Source organism: Cervus canadensis, chromosome 30 (genome assembly GCF_019320065.1).
Source record: "Cervus canadensis isolate Bull #8, Minnesota chromosome 30, ASM1932006v1, whole genome shotgun sequence".
Classification (NCBI taxonomy): domain Eukaryota; kingdom Metazoa; phylum Chordata; class Mammalia; order Artiodactyla; family Cervidae; genus Cervus; species Cervus canadensis.
The window spans coordinates 22,630,981-22,651,222 of NC_057415.1; positions in this window are offsets into that span (position 1 = coordinate 22,630,981).

Below are 20,242 nucleotides of genomic sequence, written 5' to 3' on the forward strand. Positions count from 1 at the left end.
TTTTAAAAGGACATCAGGATAGCAAAAGTCTAACCATGAGGGGTTATTTTTTGTAGAAGCAGAATGAGCTTTATCTACATGTACCATAATCTTAAATAATGTTTATTTACTTTACCAAAGTAGCAAAAAGATTTTAAAAACAAATATAAATTGCTTAAAGGCAAAGAAATTCATAATCTGTTATTGAAAGCTGCATTCTAAGAAAACTTTGTTCTCTAAACAGAGAGAAGACCAAATTCCAGTCTGGTGCCAGTTTACTGTTAATAACAAAATTAGTTTATCTGTTTAATCTTAGAAAGTCTTTTCCATAAAGCTTGAACTAGCAATATTCTTCTAAAGGCATGAGAGTAAAACCATAGAAGGCATGTTTAAAATCTGATTATATTGCAACTGACAAAGAAACCTGGTCATTGTTGTGATATGTAATACTTTAATATGATAACTAGAATTATAATTAACCATATTTTATCTGGGCATATCAGATCTATATGAATTTTACATAATTTTAGGATATCTGTATTAATAACATCAAGATTTATCACCCCTTTAAGAGTAATTCTCATGTAATTTAATATGTCCAATGAACCAAGGTAGCTTAATAGCTTTTTGGAACGTCTCTGGGGCTCTCTGAAGCATCCCAAAGTTAGCTAGAAGTCAAGCTATTTAGGAAGTTTTGTCAATAAATGTCAAAAAGGTTTATAACACTCAGTCAGGTAGGATCATATAAGTTACTGTGAAATAATAGTTACTCACTTAGCCAAAGTTAACAAAGATTTCAAAGGTAAATATAGAACAGATTAATTAACAGGTAAAGAAACTTAAATCTATTATTAAAAGCAGTTCAGCATCTGAAGAAAGTATGTCCTCTTAACAGAGAGAAAGGCCAAATTCAAGTTTTTGCACCAGCTTACTTTAAACTCATTTAGGTAAACTTAATTAAACATATTTTAAACTTAGTCAATCTTAACCATACACAATACTTTTTTTTCAGGGTTCACTTTCCGCAAACCTTCTAATCACTTTTTGTAACAGCCACCTGTAAGTCAGACCTACTTTCTTTTCCCTTCATAAAATGTAATTTTATTTTTTATACCTTTTTTTATTAAAAACATACATCCTATTTTCCTTATTAGATTAGCAAACAAACTTTAAGACTAGATATTTAATATTGAATATTTCCCAGTTCATGTGAATCTGAAATTCATTTAGGTTAACTTTTCTTGTATTTAAAATTGTTTGCTTTCTAAGTGCTTACATTTTTGGGCCAATTAAATTAGAACTCATTTACAACTTTAACAATATTATCAGAAAAAAAGACATACACTGAGACATACATAAATCCAGACAGACAGAGAGAGATCTTATAGTTTTCTGTTTGAGATTTAAAATATCTCTTTGATCCCCTTGTTTTTTCTTTGCTTGAAGTTCTAATTTGCCCAAGGCTGAGGTCTCAGGCAAAGTGGTCTGTGTATTTCAAGGACATGGAAAGGGTTAACTTCAAGCTTTTCCCTAGGCAGGATTTTTAACAAGCTAGTTGTTTTTAATTGCATATGCAAAAAGAATTGGTTTTGCAGTTTCCAAAAGAAAAATTTCTTTCACTCCATTCAATCAGCAATCACACACTCACAATCATTCAGAGGCTATCACAATGCCTCCCTTCTTCCAAGTCCCCAGTTTCCTTAACTGTTGCTCCTGTCCTGGGAGCTCCAAGAAGATGATCACTCTCCTCTTCTACCCATTGGGATAAGACCTAACTGGGGACTGGCCCCAGGGCCTTACCTGATCCTGTGGCCAATCCTGGTGAGGTGGTCCCTCCCTCCAATGGGTATGGTTGGGGCTCGGCCATTAGGAGAGTCGGAACACCAGTCCAAAAGAGAACCTGTAATACCATCAGGTGGCACACCTCCTCATTCGTCTCGGGGTTCCTTCACTCCAGCCTGGCCGAGCCACCAGTCTGTTGGCTCAAGGGACCAGCCTGGTTGGAATCTCTCTGAGGCCTCCAGAAATGTTGCAGAAACCAGTACTTGAGAAACCAAGTACCACACTTGGAGAGTTGGAGAACTCAGGTTTATTACGCCAGCAGGCCCAGAGGAGTTAACGCTCTAAGCTCTGAGCCCTGAACAAAGGGGTTGCAGAGTTTTTATACATGGACAGGCATGATTAAGCAGGTTTGCAGGGACTGGGCAATTGCAAAGAGCAGGACAAGGGTGAGGGAGATAAGCTCCAGTTCCTAGTATTGTGAGTCCCCACTTTCTGAGACTATGTGAGCTACGTGATCCAGACTTTGTAAGGAGCAAGTTGAGCTACAGAGGCAGAAGGAGCAGGAGGTTATGTAAAATTTTAACTTTTCATCTTCACTCCTGCCTTCAGTCTTTCCCAGCATCAAGGTCTTTTCCAATGAGTCATCTCTTCCCATCAGGTGGCCAAAGTATTGGAGCTTCAGCTTCAGCATCAGTCCAACCAATGAATATTCAGGGTTGATTTCCTTTAAGATTGACTGGCTTGATCTCCTTGTAGTCCAAGGGATTCTCAAGAGTCTTCCCCAGCACCACAGTTTGAAGGCATCAGTTCTTCGGTGCTCACCCTTTTATTGTCCACCTCTCATATCCATGCATGACTACTGGAAAAAGCATAGCTTTGACTATACAGACCTTTGCAGGCAAAGTAATGTCTCTGCTTTTTTATACACTGTCTAGGTTTGTCATTGCATCTTTTAATTTCATGGCTGCAGTCACCATCCACAGTGATTTTGGAACCCAAGAAAATAAAGTCTGTCACTGTTTCCATTGCTTTGGCATCCTAGCAGATAATAAATATCCAGGAGGTGCTGCCCCTGGCCAGGAGGAAACCAACACAATGGAGAAAGTAGCTAAAACATTAGCTTCCAGGCCTTGACAGCCCCGAGGCAGAGAGGCTCCCACCAGGAAAAATTTCTCCCAAGCCCTGACCCCAATGCCCTCTATCTTTCATAGCAACACCAGCTTTCTGGAAGGAAAAGGGTGTCTTCATTTCAGGAGGATGGGGAAAAACTGTTTTCATCTATTCTTTTGTTATCCCCCAAATCTGTGAGTCCCTAGTGATTTGGCATTTGAGTCTCAAACCCAGTTTGCATACTTTTCAAGTTTTTTGTCTCAAACTAGAATGTCTGACTTGAGACCTCAGAATCCTACTTTGTAAATCAAAAGCCAATAATTTTGTTATCTCCAGTCTTTTCACAATCAGCTCTCCTGTGAAGCAGGATAGTTGGAAAGGTCTAAATACATGAATGCCAAACATGTTTGATCTCAAAGTTGAAAACCTTTTGAGCAAGTACCCCATGAGTGAATGTGCTCTTAATGTGTGTCCATATATACTACTGCTAATCTATACATAAAAAATTGGCAAAGCATAGCTTTTTCTTCTCTGTCTTGGATGTCAATTAAATTCAGTATAAGTTCACCCAGCTAGAGTACTTGCAGTGACTCTGTGCTAATGATAATGCTGAAATAATAGGTGGGCTTCCCTGAAGGCTCAGACAGTAAAGAATCTGCCTGCTTGTGCTAATAGGAGGTGAAGAATTTTTAATTCCAGGAGAGATGATTTCTGGTTCTCAAGGAAAAATGTCAACTGGCCCCTGGAAGCTCTTCTTGGAGTAGTAACCGACAAATCACTCCATTATTACCCTTGTTCATCTCTTATGTTCCAAGCAGTGAGCAGGCTCCTCATCAGGCTCCAGACCTCTCCTCCATCACTGCAGATGAAGAGTTAGACTTCTGAGTGTAAAGAAAATAAAATGTTACCTGCTATTCCAGTTCTACAAAGATCAAGCCATTAGTCACTGCAGCTACTCAATGACAGTGCACCTGAGGGGAATTCAGAATGGAGAAAAACTGGAAGCATTCTGTGCTTTGGGTACCCATCCCTAAATAGCTAAGATGCATATCTAAGGAAAACTTTCAATGACCCCAGATTCTTGCTTCTTTTCATATACAGAAAAGCACTAAAATCATTAACTTGAGATGTTTCTTCTTCAGGATTAGCAGTAATCTGATGTTCAACTCCATGATTATTCATTTTTGGCTTGGTTTTGTTTTCCAGCAAAAAGTTCATCTATATCCTGGCTTCTCCCTACTGCTTTGGAACAGTTTCTCAAAGCTGAGAGGCTGTCTCCAGGCTATAATCTTCAGTAAGACCCTGAATATACTCAACTCACAGATCTCACATTGTATGTGATTTTTGTTAGTCAACATGAGTCATATAGGTCATCCTTGGGCACAAAGGAAAGATAAAGAATGTTTTTTCTAGTTGAAACACTTTCTTATCAGAAAGTTGATGCATACAGGTTGTAAAAGATACAAAGAATGCCTGAAATGTATAAAATGAGCTCCTCCTGCCCCTCTACTGTTCAGGGAAGGTACTTACTGACCTACAGAGCACCTCTCTTACTGGAAAAGTTCTTTCTTTTCAAAGCCCCTTTTAGATATCCTTGAGAATAGCTCTTCATACACATTTCACCTACTTTGTGTAGCAAACTTTGTTTTTTAAGTCAATATTTGCTTTATCAGTATGAAAAGGCAAAAAGATGACCCTGAAAGATGCGCTCCCCAGGTTGGTAGGTGCCCAATATGCTACTGGAGATCAGTGGAGAAATAACTCCAAAAAGAATGAAGAGATGGAGCCAAAGCAAAAACAACGCCCAGTTGTGGATGTGACTGGTGATGGAAGTAAAGTCCAATGCTGTATAGAGCAATATTGCATAGGAACCTGGAATGTTAGGTCCATGAATCAAGGTAAATTGGAAGTGGTCAAACAGGAGACGGCAAGAGTGAACATCGACATTTTAGGAATCAGTGAATTAAAATGGACAGGAATGGGTGAATTTAATTCAGATGACCATTATATCTACTACTGTGGGCAAGAATACCTTAGAAGAAATGGAGTAACCCTCATAGTCAACAAAAACAGTCCAAAATGCAGTACTTGGGTGCAGTCTCAAAAATGACAGGATGATCTCTGTTGGTTTCCAAGGCAAACCATTCTGTATCACAGTACTCCGAGTTTAAGTCCCAACCACTAATGCCAAAGAAGCTGAAGTTGAGCAGTTCTATGAAGACCTACGAGACCATCTGAAATTAACACCAAAAAAAAAAAAAAGATATCCTTTTCATCATAGTGGACTAGAATACAACAGTAAGAAGTCAAGAGATACCTGGAGTAACAGGCAAGTTTGGCCTTGGAGTACAAAATGAAGCAGGGCAAAGGCTGACAGTTTTGCCCAAAGAATGCACTGGTCATAGCAAACACCCTCTTCCAACAACACAAGAGAAGACTCTACACATGGACATCACCAGATGATCAACTGAAATCCACAATGATTTTGGAACCCAAGAAAATAAAGTCTGTCACTGTTTCCATTGTTTCAGCATCCTAGTAGATAACAAACATCCAGGAGGTGTTGCCTGTGGCCAGGAGAAAACCGGCACATTGTACAGGAGGCAGTGATCAAAACCATCCCCAAGAAAAAGAAACGCAAAAAGGCCAAAAGGTTGTCTGAGGAGGCCTTACAAATAGCTGAGGAAAGAAGAGAAACAAAAGGCAAAGGAGAGAAAGAAAGATATACCCATTGGAATGCAGAGTTCCAAAGAATAGCACTGAGAGATAAAAAAGCTTTCCTCAGTGATCAGTGCAGAGAAATAGAGGAAAACAGTAGAATGGGAAAGACTAGAGATCTCTTCAAGAAAATTATAGCTACCAAGGGAACATTTCATGCAAAGATGGGCACAATAAAGGACAGAAGTGGTATGAACCTAGCAGAAGCAGAAGATATTAAGAAGAGGTGGCAAGAATACACAGAAGAACTATACAGAAAATATCTTAATGACCAGATAACCATGATGCTGTGACCACTCACCTGAGCCAGACATCCTGTAATGCGAAGTCAAGTTGGCCTTAGGAAGCATCACTACGAACAAAGCTAGTGGAGGTGATGGAATTCCAGTTGAGCTATTGCAAATCCTAAAAGATGATGCTGTGAAAGTGTTGCACTCAACATGCCAGCAAATTTGGAAACCTCAGCAGTGGTCACAGGACTGGAAAAGGTCAGTTTTCATTCCAATCCCCAAAAAGGGCAATGCCAAAGAATGTTCAAACTACTGCACAATTGCACTTATCTCATACACTAGCAAAGTAATGCTCAAAATTCTCCAAGGCAGGCTTCATCAGCACATGAACCAAGAACTTCCAGATGTTCAAGCTGGATTTAGAAAAGGCAGAGGAACCAGAAATCAAATTGCCACCATTCATTGGATCATAGAGAAAGTAAGAGAATCCCAGAAACACTTCTGCTTCATTGACTATGCTAAAGCCTTTCACTGTGTGGATCACAACAAACTGTGGAAAATTCTTCGAGAGATAAGAATACCAGACCACCTGATCTGCCTCCTGAGAAATCTGTATGCAGGTCAAGAAGCGACAGTTAGAACTGGACATGAAACAGTGGACTGGTTCAAAATTGGGAAAGGCATACTTCAAGGCTGTATCTTGTCACCCTGCTTATTTAGCTTTTATTTAGTGTACATCATGAGAAATGCCAGGCTGGTTGAAGCTCAAGCTGGAATCAAGATTGCCAGGAGAAATATTAATACCTCAGATATGCAGATGACACCACACTTATGGCAGAAAATGATTAGGTGAAGAAGGAATTCACAGGGCCTGGACTCCATCTGAGGCCTGTCCGTGCTGATCGTGCTCGGCCACCACTCCAGTGGACTCTGAACTCTCTGCTTAGTGCCTGTGGGAAGACAATGGAAGGATAAGACCCCCCTCCGGACAGGGGAACCTTGAAGATCGTATCCAGGTTACTCACCGCCTAAGAGAAAACAGACGCTAATCACCCCTGCCTCACAGTATCTATCAGAATGTAAGCACAGGTTTATCGGTTATTAACTGATTGGAATGTAACCGCGGGCTTATTGATTATTAACTGTTTGAACACATAACACGTGAATGATGGGATTATTGTGATTGTATTTACCCTTCCTTTGTAAGCCTCAGGGATTGGGGTGGTGGGTTTGGACACGTACACATGGGGTATAAAAGATTTTCACAAATACTGGTCTGGGTCCTTGGCTAAGAGGAGACTCTGCCTTGGGCCCGCCGGTGTAATAAACTGCACTCCACTATCTGCATTGTCCTTCTGAGTGAGTTTGTTTCCTGGAAAGCGTGGCTATAACATAGGAACTAAAGAGCCTCTTGATGAAAGTGAAAGAAGAGAGTGAAAAAGCTGGCTTAAAACTCAACATTCAGAAAACTAAGATCATGGAATCTGGTCCCATCACTTCATGGCAAATAGATGGGAAAACAATGGAAACAGTGACAGACTTTATTTTCTTGGGCTCCAAAATCACTGTAGATGGTGGCTGCAGCAATGAAATTAAAAAGTGTTTTCTCCTTGGAAGAAAAGCTATGACAAACCTAGACAGCATATTAAAAAAGAGAGGCGTTACTTTGCTGACAAAGATCCATCTAGTCAAAGCTTTGGTTTTTCCAGTAGTCATGTATAGATGTGAGAGTTGGACCATAAAGAAAGCTGAGGACCGAAGAATTAATGCTTTTGAATGGTGGTGTTGGAGAAGACTCTTGGACTACAAACCAGTCAATCCTAAAGGAAATCAGTCCTGAATATTCATTGGAAGAACTGATGCTGAAGCTGAAGTTCCAATACTTTGGCCACCTGATGAGAAGAATTGAGTCATTGGAAAAGACCCTGATGCTGGGAAAGATTGAGGGCAGGAAGAGAAGGGATGATAGAGGATGAGATTGTTGGATGGCATCACCAACTTGATGGACATGAGTTTGAGCAAGCTCTGGGAGTTGGTGATGGCCGTGGAAGGCTGGAAGGCTGGCATGCTACAGTGCATGGAGTCACAAAGAGTTGGACGTGACTGAGCAACTGAACTGACTTGGTTTATCAAAATTATAAATTTAATATTAGTGAATTTTACAGTTGTAAAAACCTAGTTCTTCTTTAAATAAACATAATTCATATTATTTTATTCCAAAATCTAGCCAATCTTTAAATAACTTTTAATGATCTACTTTTATATAACCTAAGTCTCCTTAAGCATTTAACAATATACTTGATTTCCATCAACTATACATCAATTTAAGAAAAGCAAAAATTTGATTTCCTTTATAAGTACTTAAGTTGTTTGATTAACAAAATTTTCCCAAGTAGTCATCAATCTTCATAGATTCATAAATTATAAGTTCTTTTACATGGTAATAATGTTTACAAAGTTGAGGGTTTTCTTTGAAAATTAAAAATAGTCTAATCAGTTATTTAATTACACATTTTAAACTGAAATTGCAAGATTGCTGGGCCCTAAACCTCTTAAACTTCAAAAATACATAGAATACTAAGTATGCACAAAAATATTAACACTATATCCTTGATTTATGAATCAGGTCTACACCTACTTTTAACATTTGTTTTTAACTTTTTTTTTAATTATTATTATTTTTTTATTTTTTATTAACATTTTTTAAAATTGATTTTTATTAGAGTATAGTTGATTTACAATGTTATGTTTTCTACTGTACAGCAGAGTGAGTCAGTTATACATATACATATATCCACTCTTTATTAGATTCTTTTCCTATATGGGTCATTACAGAGTACTGAGTAGAATTCCCTGTGCTAAATAGTATGCCCTTATTATTTATCTATTTTATATATAGTATTTTACTTTATTTTTACTTTATATGTAGTATTTTAAATTGTAGTATTTTTAAATCTTCCTCAACTGTGTCAGACTCTTTGCAACTCCATGGACTGTATAGCCCACTAGGCTCCTCTGTCCATGGAATTCTCCAAGGAAGAATATTGGGTTGGGTAGCCATTCCTTTCTCCAGGGGACCTTCCCAACACAGGGACTGAACTGAGGTCTCCTGCATTGCAGGCAGATTCTTTACCATCTGAGCGACCAGGGAAGCCCTTGGACTAACACACATTGACACAGTAAAGACACAAGAATGTGATCCCACCTGAATGGCATGAGGTAACCATTCCAAGCAAGATTATTCTCTCAGCTCCAGAAAATCCCGATGATCCTTCTCAAAATGAGGGACATATTTCTGTGCCAAAGGATCTCCCAGCCCATGTTTTGATCACTCAAGTTGTACATTATCTAATTCTCCTATCTGAAGATTGGCAGCCTCCCCCTTAAGATGGTTCTTAACATCCTTTTGAGGTTTTTCTTTTTTTTTTTCTTGATCTTTGTCTTTTGTGACTCTTTAGATATTTAAGTGATATTACTTGGAGGAGTCTGTATAACACCGTACCCATAAATTCCCAGGTCCTTTGAAGGAATTCAGGAACAGCACCCCAAAATATGCCTCTTTGGTATATTGATTATTTTGATCTGAAGACACTTGAACAAAGCAAGTGCTTATCTGCCTAAAGACAAATCCTCCAAAAAGAACTCAATTGCCATTAATTCCCTCCCAGAAGTTTTTCACCCAGCAGGGAAGATTCATTCTTATCATAGGAGAAGGGGCTGGAAGTCACCACCACACTCAGACAAATGACCATAACTTCCATCTGTTTGATTCTTTTTTTTTTTTTTTTGTATTTGTTGTTGTTTTAAAATCATTTACTCTCCCCTAAAACATTCATATCCCTTCTTCCCTTTCCACATGAAGATAGTAATAAGATCTCAAATCTCATCACCATTTGGGTATTCACTTTTTTTTCCCCTGTGACTCCTCGAATCTTGTGATGTTAAAAATAAATTATTTTGGGGACTTCCTTGGTGCCCCAGTGGCTAAGACTCCATGTTCCCAATGCAGGGAGCCCAGGTTTGATCTTGGGTCAGGGAACCAGATACATGATACAACTAAGAATTGGCATGCAGGACCTAAAAGTCCTGCATACCTCATGAAAATTAAAGACCCCGAGTCCTGCAACTAGGACCTGGCACAGCCAAATAAATAAATATTTTTTAAAAACAATAAATTAATTTACATACTTTTTGTTCTGGTTACTGTGTCTGTTGTCAGTGTGTTTCATCGATCCAGCCAGGGCAAGTCTTTACTCCTCTACCCCTTCTAAACACAAAGACAGTTTGGAGAGACAGATACATAGTGAGTGGAGAGGGGTATCTTCCCTCACCTGCCACATCAGTAAAACAGACCCTAAAACTCAAGAGTTGCAGGGTCCCTTCTTGTTCCTCACAGGAGCTGGCCTGTGATCTGGGCCCAGGAGGACAAATGAGGGACAAACCAACACTACAGGCAGAGAATCCTAGGCTCACTGGCCACCCCCCCACCCCCCTGCCATCCTCATCTCTCTGTTGTTAAAGTGCCCTTTGTTTTCCAGACGCCGGGAGATTTTTCTTCCTCAATCACTTTAAGCAGTTTTATTATGATATAGCTTGGAGTAATTTTCTTCAGGATCCTTCTGTTTGGGGTTGTTGAGTTTTATTTTTGTTCTTGTTTGTTTAAGCTGTGGGTTTATGGTTTTCATCAAATCCCCTCCCTAGGACTCAAGTTCCAAAAATCCTGTCTTTTATATTGTCTCACAGTTCACTGATAAGTCTTTCATTTCAGATGATTTCTACTACTAGGTCTTCAAGTTCACTTATCCTTTCTTGGACGTTGTCTAAAATGCTATTAATTCCATCCAGTGTAATTTTCTTATTTAAAAAATTCATTTACTTTTTAATTGAAGGATAATTGCTTTACAGAATTTTGTTGTTTTCTGTCAAATTTCAACATGAAACAGCCATAGGTATACAAATGTCCCCTCATCTCAGGCATCATATATTTCATTTCCTGAGGTTCTTTCTATTATATGGGTCTATTTTTTTCTTCATATGTTCCAATAACTCTTCTATACATATAATTTTCTCTGCTTTCTTGAACTTTTGAAAAACATTCATAGGGTAGCTATTTTAACATTCTTTTCTACTAATTCTATCATTGGTGACATTTCTGGAACTGTATTGATTTATTTTTCTACTAATCATGAGTTTCCTAGATCTTTGCCTATTTGGTAAATTTTTAATTGTATGATAGATATGTTAAATATATTCTTGAGTGTAGGAATTTTTTTTATCATTCCTTTAAATGTTACTAGCCTTTATTCTGATATGTACTATAAGTACTCGAAAATGGTTTGGTATTTCTGAGCCTTGATTTTTACTCTAGTGCTAATTTGTCCTTGCTTCTAAGACAATACACTATTGCCTACTTTTTTCAATACCCTGTTTATTGGGAGTCTTTCCAGTCTGGCTGGTGGAACATGAATTATTCCTGGACTGTGTGAGTGGGGATTGTGCCCCTGCTCCTCTCTGGTGATGTTTCTCTGGCCGTCTATTCACATACTCACAGTTTTTAGAACTCTTTCACATGTCTGCAAAGAGATTTGGGGAGTGCTCTGTGGAGATCTCTCTTTTTGGACACATTCACCTGCGAAGCGTAGCTGCCTTGGCCACCTCCATCTCTGAGCTGTGTCTCCTTAACCCAGGGGTCTTGCCACTGCTGAGCTACATCTGGGAACCCCATTATGCTCCATGGATAGCAAACCATCGAGGTAGTAATCTGTAGTTTTTTCCTATATTTGGTCTGTTTCTCAGTTGGGCAAGGTAGAAGATAATCTCTGTCTCCTTTCCTCCACTCTTACTGGAAGGAGAACCCCTCCCTTTGTGAGCTGTGAATGGTCAGTCCTTAGGACCTTCATGTTTATTGAATGAGGGGATCACTGGCCAGCAGTAGCCCCTGGGAGATCCACAAGCTCTGCTCAGTCACATTCTTCCTTTTAACCATCTCGCCCATTACTTCATACACATGTTATGTGCCATCTCAGGAAACAAACTCAAGAACAATAAAATTCACATTCTAGTTTAGCTAGCTTAACACGAGAAAAATGGAATGCAAGTTAAATAGCAATCCCATGTATGCATGGCATGAAAAACGCTGCATTCTTTAGCTTGCCTTTGGTCTAGAACCATTGCTACAAAGTTATTACCAGAGGAATCCTTGATCACATATTATTTTCATACAATTTAGCAAAACGTCTCCCTCTTTTTGGGTCTCATTTTGGTTTTAATATAAAGCTATATTAATGCTTACTTGTATAGCTTACTTGTAAAGCTTTTTTAATCCTAGAGTGTTCAAACACTGAGCTTTGAATGTCTTTTCATTTCAGCTTCAGTAGACAGTGTGGAAGCCAGGGAGCCCACTTCACAGTCAGGAAAGGAAAACATATGACGCATGTATAAGTTAATCATTTGGAATTTTAACTGAACCAAAGGACAATTCATTTTTGGTAGAAAAAATTTTACATTACCTGGTTTCTCACATCTGGCTGTCAAGCCAACCAAGGTATAAAATAGGATAGAAGAGGACTTCCCGGGTGACCCATTGGTTAAGAATTCACCTGCCAATGCAAGGGACATGGGTTCCATCCCTGGTCCAGGAAAACCCCATGCCTCCTGGCAGCTAAGCACCCACGCCAGAACTACTGAGCCTGTGCCCTAGAGCCTGGGAGCTGCAACTACTGAATCCCATGCACTCTGGAGCCCATGCTCTGCAGTAAGTGAAGCCACTGAAATGAGAAGGCCAAGCACAGCAGCTAGAGAGAAGCCCCCTCTAGTTTCTTTACTGGGCTTCCTCTAGACAAGCCCACATGCCACAATGAAGACCCAGCACAACCGAAAATAAAATTAATTAGAAATGAAAAAGTAGGATAGAAGATTTATTTCGACAGATTCTAATGGCAGTTTACTTTTTTTTTTAATGTAGGTAGGTAGACAAAGCTCTCATCTCTCAAAGCATGTTATTAATAAATTCAAAATAATATCAAGGCAAATCAGGACATAAATGCTTGGAAGTCACTATGTATCTATTGTAATGATTCATTCATTCATTTTCTAAATGTAGTAATATTTGTAAATAGCAAGGAGAGATAAGAAGACTTTCTTAAATGAACAATGCAAAAAAATAGAGGAAAACAATAGAATGGAAAAGACTAGAGGTCTCTTCAAGAAAATTGGAGATATCAAGACTTCATGCAAGGATGGGCATGATAAAGGACAAAAACAGTAAGGACCTAACAAAAGCAAAAGAGATTAAGAAAAGGTGACAAGAATACAGAGAAGAACTGTACAAAAAAGGTTTTAATGACTCAGATAACCATGATGGTGTGACCACTCACCTAGGTCCAGACATCCTGGAGTGTGAAGTCAAGTGGGCCTTAGGAAGCATCTCTACGAGCAAAGCTAGTAGAGGTGATGGAATGCCAGCTGAGCTATTTACAATCCTAAAAGACAATGCTGTTAAAGTGCTGCATTTAATATGTCACTGTTTCCCTTTTTTCCCCATCTATTTGCCATGAAATGATAGGATTGAATGCCATGATCTTAGTTTTTTGAATGTTGATTTTAAGCCAGTTTTTTCACTCTCTTCTTTGACCTCATCAAGAGGTTCTTCTGTTCCTCTTCACTTTCTGCCATAAGGGTGATGTCTTCTGCATATCTGAGGTTATTGATATTTCTCCCAGCAATCTTGATTCCAGCTTAAGCTTCATCCAGCCTGGCATTTTGCATGTTGTATTCTGTATATAAGTTAAATAATCAAGGTGACAATACTCTGCCTTGACATACTCCTTTCCCAATTTTGAACCAGTTTGTTGTTCCATGACCAGTTCTAACTTGCTTTTTAACCTGCATACGGGTTTCTCAGGAAGCAAATAAATTGACCTGGTATTCCTACATCTTTAAGAATTTTCTCGTTTCTTGTGATGCAGACAGTCAAAGGCTTTAGCATAGTCATTGAAGCAAAGTAGATATTTTTTTGGAATTAAATAGTAGGGAAAAAGAATCAGTGACAGACTTTATTTCCTTGGGCTCCAAAATCACTGTGGATGGTGACTGCAGGCATGAAATCAAATGAAGAAAAGCTATGACAAATGTAGACAACATATTAAAAAGCAGAGACAAAGGTCCGTCTATTAAAAGCTATGGTTTTACTAGTAGTCATGTATATATTCGAGAGTTGGCCCAGAAAAAAAGCTGAGCACTGAAGAATTGATACTTTTGAACTGTGGTGCTAGAGAAGACTCTCGAGAGTCCCTTGGACAGCAAGATCAAATCAGTCAATCCTAAAGGAAATCAACCCCGAATACTCCTTGGAAGGACTGATGCTGAAGCTCCAATACCTTGGTCACCAGATACAAAGAGCCAACTCATTGGAAAAGACCCTGATTCTGGGAAAGATTGAAGACAAAAGAAGCAGGTGGCAGAGGATGAGATTTGTTAGATAGCATCACCGACTCAATAGTGAGTCATAGTGAAGGAGAGGGGAGCCTGTGCTGTAGTCCATGTGGTCTCAAAGAATTGGACACAACTTAGTGACTGAACAACAACAACTGATTTCCCAGCTCCAGTCCAGAATTTTTACTTTTTAAATTTTTTGTTACCTTGTTTAGTTTCGGCTGTGCTGGGTCTTTGTTGCCGCTTGGGCTTTTCCGTAGAACCGGTACAAAAGTGCCTCATTGCAGTGGCTTCTCTTGTTGCAGAGTATAGGCTCCTGATGTGCGGGGTAGTTGCAGCTTCAGTAGTTCAGTGAGCATAGTCGTTGCGGTTCTCGGGCTCTGGAGCACAGGCTCAGCAGTGTGGTACACAGGCTTACTTGTCCTGTAGCGTGAAGATCTTACTGGATCAGGGGTTGAACCGGTGTCTCCTGCATTGGCAGGCGTTCCTTACCACCTAGACATCAGGGAAGATTTACCCCAGAAATTTTGATCAGTGATAATAGGCCTGGACTGCCACAGGGCCTTGGTCTTTTTCAGAGCACCCTAGTGCTTTAGGTTTGGCAAGGAGAGGAGCACTCACTGGGTCAGGGGGCTGTCTGCAACCACGTGCAGGAGCTCTGGGCCAGGTGTGCTGAGGCTTGTTCTCAACCAGTGTGGCAGAAATACAATTGCAAAATTCTTTCCCACCCCAAAAAACTGCTCCGCAGAAGTAGAAAGGAAAATATATATTATTATGATTGAATAAAAGCGTTAAACCAGAATTCGATGCACATCACAGGGATTCAATGCAACTCTCTAGAAGACTTGCAGAAAGAAATCTAACTCTTCGACAGAGTCAAGGACATACAATCCATTACATTAGGTAGGTTTGCCTAAAATTTCTGGAACAAGGTGACAAGTCTGCCCCATCTCCCTCCAGGGTGTCTTAAACTCTACCGTACTATCGGTACATAAATTGTGCATCACCTTGATTGTCCTCAAATGTGAGCAGCGTATTTGGCCACCAATCAAGATTTTAGATTATTAAGGGCTGTAGGGGGTCAAAACAGGCCACCCCAAAAATATGCCATATGGCCATAAAGATTATTTTGAGCTGAAGACAATTGAGAAACAGCAGGTGCCAAACACCTCCCTCATCTGCCTAAAAGCATGACATAAACTCCCATTTGTAAAGCTTTTTCCCTGTCCTGTACCAGGAAGAGGAGGATGGATCTGAGTCTCTTCTCAGCCCCTAAAATAGCAGGAGAGGAATCTAGGTGATGAGCCGATTAAAACAACTCTTCTTTTCCATGAGTTCTCCCCATATATTTATCTTTCAAAGTTTGCTGCCTTTAAATCCTGAACGTCTCCTTCTGAGTCTGGTCACTTCGCTAGAGTATTGTTTTGTTAAACGCCCACATCGCTGAGTTTCCACTAGGTCTCTATGTGCTGCCCACATTAACAAACTCTGAGTTTCTTTATCTTTTTTTTATTTGACTGCACCAGGCCTTAGTTGCAGCATGCAGGATCTAGTTCCCTGACTAGGGATTGAACCTGGGCCCCTTGCACTGGCTGTGTGAAGTCTTAACCATTGGACCACTGGGAAACTCTCAAGTTTCTCTTCTTAGTCTGTCTCTCTTATCAGTCTATTTTGCAGGGCCCCAGCTGGAGAACCTAGGAAGGGAGAGGGAGAGAGATTTTTCCTCCCCTACAGAGCCAATACTTTTCCTCATAGAGGGGTTGGACACCCTTATATGCCTTGGGGACCTGCTGGGTTTTCCAGAATACTGAAAACCAGCAGCAAAGTGAACAAGGCATTGCCATGCCAGCCAGAAAGAAGCGCATGGTGCCATGCTGGGGAAGGAAAAATTTCCCACTACTCTTTCTAGTTTCCTCTAGCTGGTCTAAGAATCACACTGACATAAGACAAGCCAACAAGAGAAAATAAAATTTAATTACATACTACATACATGTGGGGCCTCCATAAGAATGTGCTAATCATTAAAACCAAAAAAAGGGGTGGATTCATTTTTTAAAAAGTGGATTCATTTAAACAAACAAAAAAAGTGGAGTCATTAAAAAATGAGTTCATTAAAACAAAAGCCAAAAAAAGGTGAATTCATTAAAACAACAACAACAAAGAAAAAGAATGAGTTAGGCAATTGAAATCTATATGCCATCTGAGAGAAGGAGAACAGGATAGTAGGGATTTGGGATTTCAAAGGGGAGAAAGGTGATTTGCTTGGAAGTGGAAAAACAAACGTTTGGTCAACAGATGTTTGGTATGCCATGCACAGAAGGTCTTCAGGCCCTGCCGAGTTCCCCCACCTCATTGTTACCTAACCACATCCAGCCACTATTCTTTGTAGGTATTGCTGGTGATGGTACTCTTCCTGTGTCAGGGCGTTTATCTAGAGTCTTTAGATAGGACACTTCCCTAGTGGTCCAGTGGCTGACTCTGCACTCCCAGTGCACACGGCGCGGGTTCAATCCCTGGTCAGGGAACTAGATCCCACATACAAGATGTTGCAACTAAAGATTCTGCATGCCACAACTAAGAACTGGTGTAGCCAAATAAATAGAATGAATATTAAAAAAAAAAAAAAAAAAAGCATAGTCTTTAGGCAGTTGAGGAGGTAAAAGGAAAGACTTTCTGAGTCTTCTGTTTCTTCCAGATAATCAGTCTAAGATAATCCTCATTCCAAAGAGACATACTTTGGTGGTGGTGCTTTAGGTGCTAAGTTGTGTTCAACTCTTGCCCCTCCTGTAGCCCACCAGGCTCCTCTGTCCATGGAATTCTACAGGCAAGAATACTGGAGTGGGTTGCCATTTCCTTCTCCAGGGGGTCTTCCCAACCCAGGGATTGAACCCAGGTCTCCTGCATTGCAGGTGGAGTCTTTATCAACTAAGCCACAAGGGAAGCCCCAAAATATCATGTCTATATTCTTATGGAGGCCCCATATGTATGCAGTATGTAATTAAATTTCATTTTCTCTCGTTAACTTGTCTTATGTCAGTGTGATTCCTGGACCAGCTGGGGAACCTAGAAAGAGTAGAGGGAAACTTTTCGGTGGTGGTGGGGAGGGGGGAGTCTGGCTTCCTGACAGATATGAACTGGTGCCTTCTGTCGTGGTCTGTACGTTGTTGTTGTTCAGTTGCCCAGTCATGTTCTGCTCTTTGCAACTCCACGGAGTGTAGCAGGCCAGGCCTCCCTGTCCCTCACCATCTCCTGAAGTTTGCCCAAGTTCATGTTCATTGCACCAGTGATGCAGTACAGCTGCCCTATCCTCTGATGGCCTCTTCCCCTTCTGCCTTCCATCTATCCCAGCATCAGGGACTTTTCCAATGAGTCATCTGTTCATGCATATGTCTGTTCTTGGTACGTACAGGCCTCTAAAAGTGTCATGGTCCATGCAGGGGTTGGAAAAGAATTTCCACACATGAGGCAGAATGAAAGGAGAAGAAAGTTTATTAGAGTGGGAGAGGCAGTTAGAACAGCGGGATGGTTAAAGGTAGAGCCGAACACTTGCGCAGGTTAACAGCCAATTTTTATAGTCTCAAGACACAGAAGATTCCCACTTGAATGGTAGCATTAAGTGATTGGTTTGAATGCAATCAGTTCAGCTCAATTTAGTCTCTCAGTCGTGTCTGACTCTTTGCAACCCCATGGACTGCAGCACACTAGGCTTACCTGTCCATCACCAACTCCTGGAATTTACTCAAACTTATGTCCTTTGAGTCGGTGATACCATCAAACCATCTCATCCTCTGTCGTCCCCTTCTCCTCTTGCCTTAAATCTTTCCCAGCATTCAGGGTTTTTCAAATGAGTCACTTCTTCACATCTAGTAGCCAAAGTATTGGAGTTTCAGCTTCAGCATCAGTCCTTCCAATGAACATTCAGGACTGGTTTCCTTTAGGATGGACTGGTTGGATCTCCGTGCAGTCCAAGGAACTCTCAAGAGTCTTCTCCAACATCACAGTCCAAAAGCATCAGTTCTTCGGCACTCAATTTTCTTTATAGTCTAACTCTCACATCCATACATGACTACTGGAAAAACCATAGTTTTGACTAGATGGACCTTTGTTGGCAAAGTAATGTCTTTGCTTTTTAATATGCTGTCTAGGTTGGTCATAACTTTCCTTCCAATGAGTAAGCGTCTTTTAATTTCATGGCTACAGTCACAACCTGCAGCAGTTTTGGAGTGCCAAAAAAAGAGGTCTGCCACTGTTTCCATTGTTTTTCCATCTATTTGCCATAAAGTGATGGATTCAGATGCCATGATCATTGTTTTCTGAATGTTGAGCTTTAAGCCAACTTTTTCACTCTCTTCTTTCACTTTCATCAAGAGGCTCTTTAGTTCTTCTTCACTTTCTGCCATAAGGGTGGTGTCATCTGCATGTCTGAGGTTATTGATATTTCTCCTGGCAATTTTGATTCCAGCTTGTGCTTCCTTCAGCCCAGCGTTTCTCATGATGTACTCTGCATAGAAGTTAAATAAGCAGGGTGACAATATACAGCCTTGATGTACTCCTTTTCCTATTTGGAACCAGTCTGTTGTTCCATGTCCAGTTCTAACTGTTGCTTCCTGACCTGCACATAGGTTTCTCAAGAACAGGTCAGGTGGTCTGGTATTCCCATCTCTTAAAGAATTTTCCACAGATTCTCGTGATCCACACAGTCAAAAGTTTTGGCATAGTCAATAAAGCAGAAATAGATGTTTTTCTGGAACTCTCTTGCTTTTTCGATGATCCAGCAAATGTTGGCAATTTGATCTCTGGTTCCTCTGCCTTTTCTAAAACCAACTTGAACATCTGGAAGTTCACAGTTCATGTATTGTTGAAACCTGGCTTGCAGAATTTTGAGCATTACTTTACTAGCATGTGAGATGAGTGCAATTGTGTGGGAGTTTGAGCATTCTTTGGCATTTCGTTTCTTAGGGATTGGAATGAAACCTGACCTTTTCCAGTCCTGTGGCCACTGCTGAGTTTTCCAAATTTGCTGGCATATTGAGTGTAGCACTTTCACAGCATCATCTTTTAGGATTTGAAAGAGCTCAACTGGAATGCCATCACCCATACCAGCTTTGTTCGTAGTGATGCTTCCTAAGGCCCACTTGACTTCACATTCCAGGATGTCTGGCTCTAGATGAATGATCACACCATCGTGATTATCTGGGTCGTGAAGATGTTTCTTGTAACGTTCTTCTGTGTATTCGTGCCACCTCTTCTTAATATCTTCTGCTTCTGTTATGCCTATACCATTTCTGCCCTTTATAGGGCCCATCTTTGCATGAAATGTTCCATTGGTATCTCTAATTTTCTTGAAGAGATCTCCAGTCTATCCCATTCTATTGTTTTCCTCTATTTCTTTGCACTGATCACTGAGGAAGGCTTTCTTATCTCTCCTTGCTATTCTTTGGAACTCTGCATTCAAATGGGTATATCTTTCCTTTTCTCCTTTGCTTTTGGCTTCTCTTCTTTTCAAAGCTACTTGTAAGGCCTCCTCAGACAATCATTTTGCTTTTTTACATTTCTTTTCCTTGGGGATGGTCTTGATCCCTGCCTCCGGTACAATGTCATGAACCTCCATCCATAGTTCATCTGGCACTCTGTCTATCAGATCTAGTCCCTTAAATCTATTTCTCACTTCCACTGTATATTCATAAGGGATTTGATTTAGGTCATACCTGAATGGTCTAGTGGTTTTCCCCACTTTCTTCAATTTCAGTCTGAATTTGGCAACAAGGAGTTCATGATCTGAGCCACAGTCAGCTCCTTCTCTTGTTTTTGCTGACTGTATAGAGCTTCTCCATCTTTGGCTGCAAAGAATATAATCAATCTGATTTTGGTGTCGACCATCTGGTGATATCCTTGTGTAGAGTCTTCTCTTGTGTTGTTGGAAGAGAGTGTTTGCTATGACCAGTGCATTCTCTTGGCAGAACTCTATTAGCCTTTACCTTGCTTCATCC